The following is an 11,536-nucleotide window of genomic DNA, read 5'->3' as shown; positions in this document are numbered from 1 at the left end:
AGATCAGACAGTTTTGATCTTGTCTTAATGTCTCACAGTGTTTCTAGAATAGTATTTTGTTACTTAGTAGGTAAATATTTTTTCTTCATTGGGTATTTTAGCTAATTTACATAAAATTAATCTATGCTGAAACAGACATCTCTGGAAACAAGATATAACTAAAACTGAAACCATGATGAAATAAACTGTGACCAATAAACTTGTGTTATTTGGGCTATATTATATAAAAATATAGTGTAAATACTTATTTGAAAGAGGAATTTGTTTGTTACATACCTTACACATGTTACGTTACCATTCCAGTAATCTTGTTTCATTGTATCATTATTTTCTCAGAAAAACTTTTACAAAATAATATAGTTCCATACGTCTCAAGCAATATGTTTTTTTCCCGTAACGGCGCTTTAAATTACGTTACCACCGTATTTTGCTGTATTTAGATATATGTAGGAAAAAATTTGAACCATTGTTATCAATATTATGATATCACTGATTTGTTAAAACTTTGAAGTATTAATTCTAAAATTCTTTCTTTACTTTTGTCAACCAGGAAATCATCTGAAACAATTATAACACATTCAATGTTCCTTTTTTTCATTTTGAATTAATGCATCTGTCAGCTTAATTATACTAATATGTGTTTCTTAAATATGCTTTTATTTGATGGTTTCAATAATGTTTAAATAATTACATTTTACATTGATTATATCTTTGTATGTATATATTCTGTGATATTATATTAATAAGGTATTAAGCCTTGCTAACATCCATACATTTATAATAGGGTTACAATTCGGAGCTGCCTTTCATGGAAAATGTTTTAATGGAATATTTATCTTGTTTTGTGATATTATGACGTGTATCTATGCAGATATTTAGGCGAGAAATAAAGCATTTGGTTTTTGAGTTTCAGAAACACATGCATTGTATTGAAATATTTATGAGTTTATTGATGAAATATTCACTGTTGAAAAGCTTCACTGAACAAAAACTAAAAAAATGAAATATTCAGTTACTTTATATAATCTTTAGATTTAAACTCACAAAATTGCAAAAAAAAAAAACAGTCAAGAATATGAACAATATTAAGTGCTTGAAAAACAAATTTTTTAAGAACACAACCACTTAATGCTATAATTAAAAATTTTTAGAAAAAAAAACTGAGTGCATTCTGACCGACACTTCATAGTTGCTGAAAACAATTTGCAATAGACTTTAAGAAGATCCTTTAGAAGCAAATAACGCAACCAAGCAGATATATCGCTAACTCAGTTGGAGCATGAAAGTAATGAAGTGAGAAAAGCACCTTAAGCCCCCTAGCAAAGAGGAAGAGAGGCTTAAGAGGAATTCTATTTCAGTAAACATGGTCCAAAAAGACCAGAAAATCTAACAACACATAAACTAAGTACGAGGAGACTTTTTACAACCATCACATGACACTTTAAGACTTTGTCATGGCAATTTTTTAAGATGATCCTTTGGAAGCATAACAACACAATCAAGCAAAATAACAGCTGACTTGCTTTGATTATGTCTGTTCGTTAGATGTACATGTAGTGAAATGTAAAACTGCCTTCACACCCCTAGCGCTAACTTAAACAGTTTTATGTTATAATAAAATTTTATGGATTAGTTAAAATTTGAATTTAAAATAAGATGAAATGTCTGGAAATATGAACTGCACACAATTTGAAGCAGCAGTGTTACAAGAATCTCATTCAGCACGTCTTGATTAAGATGTGACTTACGATGTTTTCACTTTAAGGTTACCTAATATAGCATATTTGATCTCTTGTTTGTTAGCTGTTCTAAATAAATTCTTGCTTTATTGCATATTATTTATAAAATAGAAAGCAACTGACAAAAGAAGATCCTAGGCTCTCAAAAATTACTTTATTTTTTATGAGTGACATTTGATTACACTTTGATTCGGAAGCAAATTGTATCATGCTCTCGAGTTTCTTGCTACAGTTTGAACTTTTAACAAGGACAGGTCATGTCTTTGTCATCACCTTTGGTACGTAACTTAATTGATAATCAAACTTTAATTGTTTTGATTGATGCATAGTTTCTCTTAGTAGTGTTTCCATAAAGTTCCGGTATATCCGGGAATATTCCACCACCTAATACAATTTAGTCCTTGTTTATACAATTTAAAATATAAAAAAAAAATGTTTTGTACGTTTTGTCATTCTCGTAAAAGTTTCAAAATGACTACAATAGTCTTCCTTATTTCCTTACCTATACTGTTTCTATATTCCTTATATCTTGATTTGGTATCTTCAGAAAAGGTTTCGTCAACCTGGTAAAGGTTTTAAATTTTAAAATATTACTTTAAATACCTGCATATTTTCTTTTGTTTGTTAGTTTTAGTTTAGCACCGCCTTGCAACAGAAATTCAGTCACGTAATGTTGAGCAATTAACCAAACACGTGTCTCCGGATTTTGTACCGGAACTACTCAGTTCTCTACAGGCAAGTGCTAAATTCTCCGCATTGTACAGGTGTAAGTCTACTTCTACTTAGCTGACTTTAGACACTATGTCTTTATTAAACCGTTATGGAAAGCAAAGGCGTCATCCAGATATCTGCTTCAAGACCCTTTGATTCACCCAATCGGGCTAGGGTTGGTTTTGTATGTAATACTTTTTCTAAAATTCAAAAGGTACATTTTTTATTAAACTTGACTTTTACTCACGGGAATACTGAACATGATCATAATATTATGAATGCACGCATGGATATTATTGTATATTTTATTGAAATTGTCTAAAATTATAGTTACATGGATGGTGCAACACATATTTTGGACAATTTCTGAAATAAAACTTACCGCTAACAGTTTAATTAAATCAGTATGTGACAATTTGGACTTCAATTTCTTCTTAGATATCTTTTTAAAAACAAATGGTAGCGGTAACGTATTTTAAAGTGTGTTACGGAAAACATCACACTGTCTGACAAGTAATGAAGCATATTGTATTATTATAGTACAAAAAAGTAATATCAATAATGTTTCTTGAATATTTTCTAAATAATTAATGTAATACAACAAGGTTGTTGAAATGGTAACGTAACATGTGTAATGTATGGTACATTTTTTATTCTTCATTTAATTAAGTGTTATCTCTATGTCTGCAAACATTATAGACCACATAAAAATGGTTTTTTCATTGATAACAATTAATTATATCATTTCATTCAGTTTTAGTAGTTTCAGAATTTTATTCGTTGTTTGTGACACTGGTTAATTTTATGCAAATTAGCTAAGCACATCCATTTTTGAGTAAAAATACAATTAGAGTAACAAAATGATATAATTAAAAACACTGAGAGACTTTAAGACCAAATCAAAGCTGACTGATACATTCTAAGCGATTTAACAAAATCCTGTCATTTTTTAACATTCTCATTAATATTCACGAATATGCAAATAAGTTAACTAATATAAAAATACTGTTATTAAGGGCAACGTCTTAGCTCCATTTTGACACAATTTTTATTGTTTTGTCACCAAAACTGGCCACGATATCACTGATTAACATCTATATGGTTGTCCTTTCCAAATATTAACGGTTGCCAGGGAAATAGTGAAATCCTACACAGTTCAAAAGGGTTTTTCAATGGGAACATTTTTCATTTTGGAAGAGTTGGTCCTTCCGAACAATTTGGTACCTATGAAAAATAAGTCTAAGGGGGGGGGGGGGGGGGGGGGGGGGGGGGGAGGGGGGAGTGCATGATAGACCTCATTGGCCCCCGTACTAAAATAAATGCTTTATTTCTTAGGAAGTCTTTACAATTTCATTCCTGACAAAATTTATGTTACGGAAACACATGAGAATTTACTCAGTGTGGGGAATCACATGATCAAAACAATCTCTAAACCAAAGTATTATTTTGAAGAACATGAAAAAATTTCCTGGCATGACAAGATATGAAATTTAAACATTAAAGCCTATCATGTGATTAAGGAAAATTGTAAAATTATCACGTAGTTGACAATAATGATAGATTTCCTGTCATTACAAACACTTAGGAAAATAATAAGTATCAGTTTCTTGGAGTGTTTCAGATAATCCGAAGGTGATTGTGATTGACATCTATGTAGTTTTAGGATACATGTATGTTGGCATATGATAGACTATATTTTAATTTTACAGCAAAAGATTCTTCAATATTATCTCATATTATTCATAAATCTATTTTGGTTTAGAGATTATTTTGATCATGTGATTCCCCGAAGTGTTACTGTTTTTACTACTTTTTACGATGAAAATCGAAAAGCGTTTGTCACGCTTTTACTCCGGGTAAATTGTCTCGACTATAAATATCTATATAAGTTATTATTCACTACTTCAGCTATAGCGCTATTAGTTTCGACGACGGGAAAATGTCTTTATTGCCACGGTGGGCCGGGGTTCGATTCCCGACACGGTCATTTTTTCTTGATTTAGAATTTTAAAAATATTTTAGACACAAAAATTCATATTCTAATGTTCATAATATAACTAAACTTCAATTTGAAAGAAAGACTTTTCTTAGCCAGATCTGGAGGCATGTCGCTTTAAATCGATGTGAAAATGCATGAATATTGTACGGAACAGGAATGCAGACTATTTTATGAATTACAGTATGTACGTATATGTGGATTTGTTTGATAAAATACCCTTAATGAACCTCAAAATGTAAAGCATGTTTAAATCATGTTTTGATATCATTTAATACTAAACACCGTTTTGATAACTTACGTGATATGATATTCATACTTAAAAATAAAGTCATTCTGTTAATGACATTTATTAACAAATATAAATATAACCTATACGCTAATATGGACTTAGACAAACGTTTTGAAAAAGTGGCAGGTTATACTTAATTAATTTGGAAATTTACAAGAGATATTTGTCCCTTAAAATGCAAATGACTATATCTAAAAGACATAAAATATAATGTTATGTACCATTTGGACTTATGTATTAAATACTAGCATTTAGTCTATATAACTTTAAAATGCATACAATATACTTTAGACACACACACACACAAACCCACTTATTTCAATCTTTCGCAACAGAGTAAACATGCTTTATTTAACATGAAAATTATACACTTACCCGCTTTTAAATTCCAGAGATCGCGGTCCGTTTTGATACTCGTCTGTCATATTCAGATGTATTAACGTGTCGTACTTATGAATGCACAAAACATAAAATGCTGACAAATAATGTAAAGTATTAATCTAAATTGTAGGTTGTGTACGTCGTCATACATTTATTTATTGATCGGAACGTTTTTCTTCGACTGAACCACAGTGGTTATAGTTTAATCAGTTCATGTGGTTCTTACAGTGTTTTCAGTGCTGGAATTTACGCAGGCCAAGTGGACGAAATAGCATATTTCCGGTCTTGTAAGTATTATTATACCTCAGAATTTTTAGACGATTAAAAATTAGACTCGAGCAATTACATAAAAAGTGTAGCTCTTAAATTAGGAAATGTGTATGTATCTTCTATCTTGTATTTTCTCATATCTGTAGGCACTGTATTATAATGCGATATTCTGAAAAAAACTGAGAAAACTCCCGTTCCCACATCGAACTGTACAGAAGTATGAGGAAATAAATCACAAATCTCTTAAAGCACATATGCTATAAAAAACAATTCGTTTACATTTGATTCGGTTTTGTTTTGTTTTGGGTTTAACGCCGTTTTTCAACAGTATTTCAGTCATGTAACGGCGGGCAGTTAACCTAACCAGTGTTCCTGGATTCTGTACCAGTACAAACCTGTTCTCCGCAAGTAACTGCCAACTTCCTCACATGAACCAGAGGTGGAGGACTAATGATTTCAGACACAATGTCGTTTATCAAATAGTCACGGAGAACATACGCCCCGCCCGAGGATCGAACTCACGACCCCGCGATCCGTAGACCAACGCTCTTACCTACTGAGCTAAGCGGGCGGGCTACATTTGATTCGGTATATAATGGGTACAAATTGCTTAAATTTATCCTTTCCTTAATGTGTCATTTTGTCCTCTTAATCTGCGTAAAATTCACCACTCAAATAACGTTAGAACCACCTGATCTAATAAAGCTATGATCAGTGTAACTTGATATTTACATTGCCTATATAATTGCATAGTCAAACTTTTAAATCAATAATAACTGCTATCGAAGTAGGTTCTGAAGGATCAAATATTCAAAACATAATTGACAAAAATAACTTAAATATTCATTTGTAGATCAAAACAACTGATAGCCATTGATTGTGTTAAATAAACGGTCTTTTTATAGGCGCCACAATAATGCCTCGAAACCAACAAAAAAATGAATTTGGATAGGCTTTAACAAATGTTCATTCGAATATTCAGGGGAAGATAATAATTTACAGCTTTTTAAAAATTTTTTTATTTCGGTTGAAATTTCACTGTTTTACCATACCATATAAATGCATGCAGGACCACATATTTAATATAATATAAGATAATCTTTTATTATAGTGACATGTGTATGGTATTGATATATACATATAAAATAACACAAATTGTAAACACCTGGCAAAACGGCCCTATATGTCACCTTTAAGAACTATTTAACAATAGTTCATGGATACACTCACTAAAAGAATATAATAATGAACATGGACATCTTAAATTTAAAATGATTAAATAATTGTTAATAAGCTATTGTACGTCATTCATTTATATTTAATATAATAATGGAATGATATCAGTCAAAGAAAGCACAGTATAAATGTTGTTGGTTGTATGTCTTTACAAAGTGATATGATTTACACAAAAATATTTAAGTATTTAGATCTAGTAACTTGATATCATGCTATATCATCTTCTTAATATAAGAAATAATTAACGAGGCAACATAACAAGAATATGTAAATGCATTTCATTATTCTGTTAACTGAAATATATCAAAACAAGTGCGTTCTACTAATATTACAGAGTAAACCTTATGTATAAATCATACTACTTATATAGCATGCTTTTTCTTATCATGAAAGTCCTACAACCAGCTCTGCGCTTTTCCTTGGGTAATTATTTATCAAATATTTGAATTTATCATCATGGTTAATATATTCTACACTTGTTATAATATCTCTAAACAAAACGCTTCCGGTAGCATCATATAACGGACATACTAGAAAGAAGTATCTCTCATCTTTAACTTCACCACACATAGTTTTTCATTTGCGGGTTCTTCGGCATATCGGCTAGTCTCTACTCTTAGTGGAAGAATTCCACACCTGAACTGAGCGAACATGGATATCCCGTGTCTTTTTAAGTCTAATGACAGATAATTTTCACATCTATATTCAGTTTTAAATGTTATATATGTTCTTAATTTCGAAACGTTTTCACAATCTTGTGCCAAAATGGAGGAAAAGTACTCGTTCTTTTTATCAGGCGCTATATTCATATTTACCGCAGTCAGATTTTATAATGAGGCATTAAATTGAGATTGGATAATATCGTTTTTATTCCCGAACACCAGATATTTTTATTGACTGATTTATAATCCGCCATGAATACACGCTTGGTTAGCCGTGAATTGTCAAGTGTAACCCGTATCATAATTAGTCACCGTCAGTACCTGCTTGGTAGCCACCCAGTCTCACCAATAAGTGCTTAAGTTGGTGTAAATCTGTGAACTCCCAGAAAGTAACGCATTGCACGATTATAAATGGTGTCGGCTGATTGGTATTGTTTAAATCCCAAAATTGAAGCACAGTAGTCTGAAACTGTTGTTACACACGAGAAGTGGAGTTTCTGATAAGTATTAAAACCACACTGTTTCAGGTTATGGATATTTGATATCATGCCCCCAAGAGCTCGACCAGCAGTTTTTGACAGCAGCTCAGTTATATCTAAAATATTGCTTTTCGTGCATCAATACACCTAAGTATTTATATCTGTCGACTATTTGTAAGGTGTTAATCCCTAAAGTGAATTCGAAATAGCATCTAGCGGAGCGGACATTTCCTGAAATGTACAACTTTTGATTTATCGGTGTTAACTAGGACACGCCATCTTTTGCACCAAGAATGCATTTTTGTTAACATCCGTTGTAGATCTTGTTCTGATTTTGCAATGAGAACGATATCGTCTGCGTATAGAAGCATGGATACCGATGTATTACCAACATTGACTCCAAAGTCAAGGTCATTTATTTCTTTCACAAGGTTATTCACAAAAATTGAGAATAATGTAGGGGACAAGTTATCTCCCTGTTTTACGCCCGTTTTACACTGGAACCACTCAGTAAGTTTTCCATTTATTCTTATACAAGATATAGATTTGCTGTTGATGTTTTTAATAGCATGGTATATTTTTTCATCAGTTCCATTTAGGAGGAGTTTGTAGAGCATCATATCTCTGTCTATGACATCTAAACATTTACGTAGATCATTGAAGGCTGTAAATACAGAGTTATTGTTCCTGATTACACTGTAAAGCGTGAAAACATGGTCCTCACAGGATCTGTCTGACCTGAACCCATTTTGTTCATCGGCTAAAAGCTCATTGTCGTTCAAATACTTTGTAATTCTTTTATTAAGAAATGAACTATACAGTTTACTTAAGCACGATAATTAAGGTAGAACGCGACACTTTGCGAACTTTCGAGTAGTGTCTTGAAATTTTGCATGTGTAAAGTTGACCATATTTCTTACAAGATGCAGTTTATTTTATACCAACAGAGCCAACCAGATTTTGTACACGAGACGTCAAAGTTGGCCACCAAAGCCCGTTTTTGAAACTGACGTTGCCGCGTATCCTTGGCAACTGTTACGGGTACTGCAACGGCACCAGCCAACAAATTTTCTTAAATTATACATTATTCGACGAGAATTATTTTTCCCTTTATGGTGATGTAAAAATCATTGTTTTACACCGACAAATATTTGAAAAATGGAAAGAAAATCGCCGTTTTTGACTAAAAATTGACGTTCAGTTTCGCAGCATTTTTCGGCTTTAAATCAGCATATTACAAAATCCCTGAATTAATTTTTTGATTTGTTTCTATAAACGGTGTTTAAAATGTATACCTAGTCGAAATAACAAATAAAGCTGGGGGGTCACCGACTTAGGTTTTTCGGTACATGTGATTTTGTTTCCCCCACCCCCATGCGTAAATTTTGTACCATAATTCGTCGTCTGCAGATACGTTCAAGACATCATAATTCAGCCATTTTGAAAATCGCTTTTAATATATTTTCTATATAATAATGATTTTTTTCATCTTTTTCTTATACAAAGTACCAATTTAACAAGTTTTCCGTTGTATTACACCGCTAAAATGAAGAATTCATACATATGCAATTGTGTAGATAGTTCGGAGATTTCACATTTGAAACAAAAAGTTAAGGCATAATTATTGTAAAATATCATAGATCAGTATTATACAGCAGTTTTATATATTTAAAGCTTAATTGTTTCGTGTTTTTCTTGATATTATCCCTTTTCTTCCATAAGCACTCACGCACGCACGCCCGCGCATCCCAATGTCATACGTTTTTACTATTTCGTTTCTAGCTTCTCCAGCCTAGTAACATATGACAATAAGATTAGTTTCTATGGTCTCTTCCGGTTAATTATCAGCTCCACGCAAATGTTCACATATTTTGACGGCGGGATTTTGTTTTACTAGTCAGAGTATTTTGAAATTTTATACCAAAGGGCACTATTTGAGATATGAGTTCCAGGACAATCATGATATGAGCTGCGCCATGAGAAAACCAACATAGTGCATATGCGCAGGCTGGTCTGGAGCCATGCTGGTCGCAAATGCACTATGTTGGTTTTCCCATGGCACGGCTCAATAAGAGGTATCGCTTCGAATACTATCCTAAAGTTACATTAGTAGCTTTATAAAATTCGGATGAGTGAACTGCTAAATTGTTTGAAAATTGTTACATTCTGAATGTTGACATCTCAGACGCTTATTAGAATAAAAATAAATAAAAAAAAAAAAATCTTACACATATACATTTACTGGTACAAATTGTAGTATCTCGTAAATACGAAACCAGGACTAGCAAGTTTGAGCCGTCGGTCCTATGTACAAAGTTACGATTTTTGAGTCGCTAATATAGATAATTACAACATAGAATTATACATGTTAAACCGCTGATGAGTTACAGCGAGTTTCCATCACAACCACTGTTTTCTGTGTTTCTTTCTTTTACCCCATCCGCTTAGCTCAGTTCTATGAATCGCTTTTTCGATCCCTGGGTAGGGCGTGACAATTTGGTTGAACGTATCTGTCCGAAATCATTCGTCCTCCACCTCCGATTGTATGTGGTGAAGTTGAAAGTTACTTGTTGAGGAACACTTGTTAGGTTACAGAAAACAGCGCTAAACCTAAAACAAACAAACAGTTTTCTTTCTTTTTTATTTTATGGAATATTTATCATTTTTAGTAGAGTATTTACTCGTACTTATTATGTTTGATAGGTCTCTAATATTAGGGAAAATATTATATATGGAATATGTTTCTATTATGTGTCTATGAATACAAGGATAACCTTTCTTAAAACACATCTCTGGAGAGGTAAAACCTCTTTGTAAAGGATGGTGTTTCTATCTAGCGTTGTTAATAAATTAACCTTTTCAGAGCAACAGCCTCCGTACAATGAATATAAATTCTGTTTTCCCGTGGCTGCGCTTTATTTTGAATCGGGGTGTCTAACTACCCTCGAAACAATCGAAATATTTCCAAAACGTAAAATTTATAATAAAGTTAAATAAATTTGTAATGTTTATTCCAACATGATGACATAACGATATTAGGGCTTTTAATTTTTCTTATTACTTTTGTAAATGTTTGCAATGTCGTGTGTATCAATTATGTATAATCATGAACTTAAGAGGTAATTCAAGAAATCCTTGCAAAGTTGTAAAGGACTCTTTTAACTAAATTCTTCTTAAAATAGGTTAAAAATTGATCACAAGACATACGAGAACCCGTTTAATTACGTATTTTATCTGGGGTAGGGGTAGAGTAATGTAATTCAGCGTAATAATTTCGCCCACGGTAACAGAGTTTTAAAGGCTATTTTGATCTAAAAGAAGAGTTTATCTTAAAATGAAGATTTACAGAGACAAATACTCATTGCGATTAAATAAAGTTTTCACCATCATATCACTTTTTAGTCAAATTATATTGCTTGGATTTTACATTAGACAAGATTAAAGCATATTTTTTATTCAAAACTCAACGTCATATTTGTCGCTCTGACGTAACTTTAACGTAAATATCGAGTCTAAGGTTAAGTGATCACCACAAATTATATACCATTTTAAATGCAGATACTTGTTGACTGGACAGAACGATTTACGAAAACAGTCCGACGGACGTGAAATCACGGTTCATCAAAAATGGACGTCTAAGGTTTGCGGAGAAAAAAGTTAGAGAAATATCAAAAATGCAAAAATACGCATTATATGAGGAATATGCTGGATTTTAAATTAAACAAAATGGAAATTAAACGGAACCTAATAACTTCTGAATTTAGGCGCAT

At 32.2% G+C, this 11,536-nt stretch overlaps 1 long non-coding RNA gene across 1 annotated transcript in view; it reads left to right on the top strand.

The window, feature by feature from the left end:
• Positions 1-5,187: 5,187 nt before the first annotated feature.
• Positions 5,188-11,536, top strand: part of LOC128551480 (uncharacterized) — a 28,926-nt gene continuing 22,577 nt past the window's right edge. The window contains exon 1 of the long non-coding RNA XR_008368806.1: positions 5,188-5,406. This is a non-coding gene — a long non-coding RNA (uncharacterized LOC128551480). The remainder of the gene's footprint in view (positions 5,407-11,536) is intronic.

This window comes from Mercenaria mercenaria, unplaced genomic scaffold, assembly GCF_021730395.1.
Source record: "Mercenaria mercenaria strain notata unplaced genomic scaffold, MADL_Memer_1 contig_1136, whole genome shotgun sequence".
Classification (NCBI taxonomy): domain Eukaryota; kingdom Metazoa; phylum Mollusca; class Bivalvia; order Venerida; family Veneridae; genus Mercenaria; species Mercenaria mercenaria.
The sequence above is the reverse complement of the archived record's forward strand: the minus strand, read 5'-3'. Positions and strand labels throughout refer to the sequence as shown.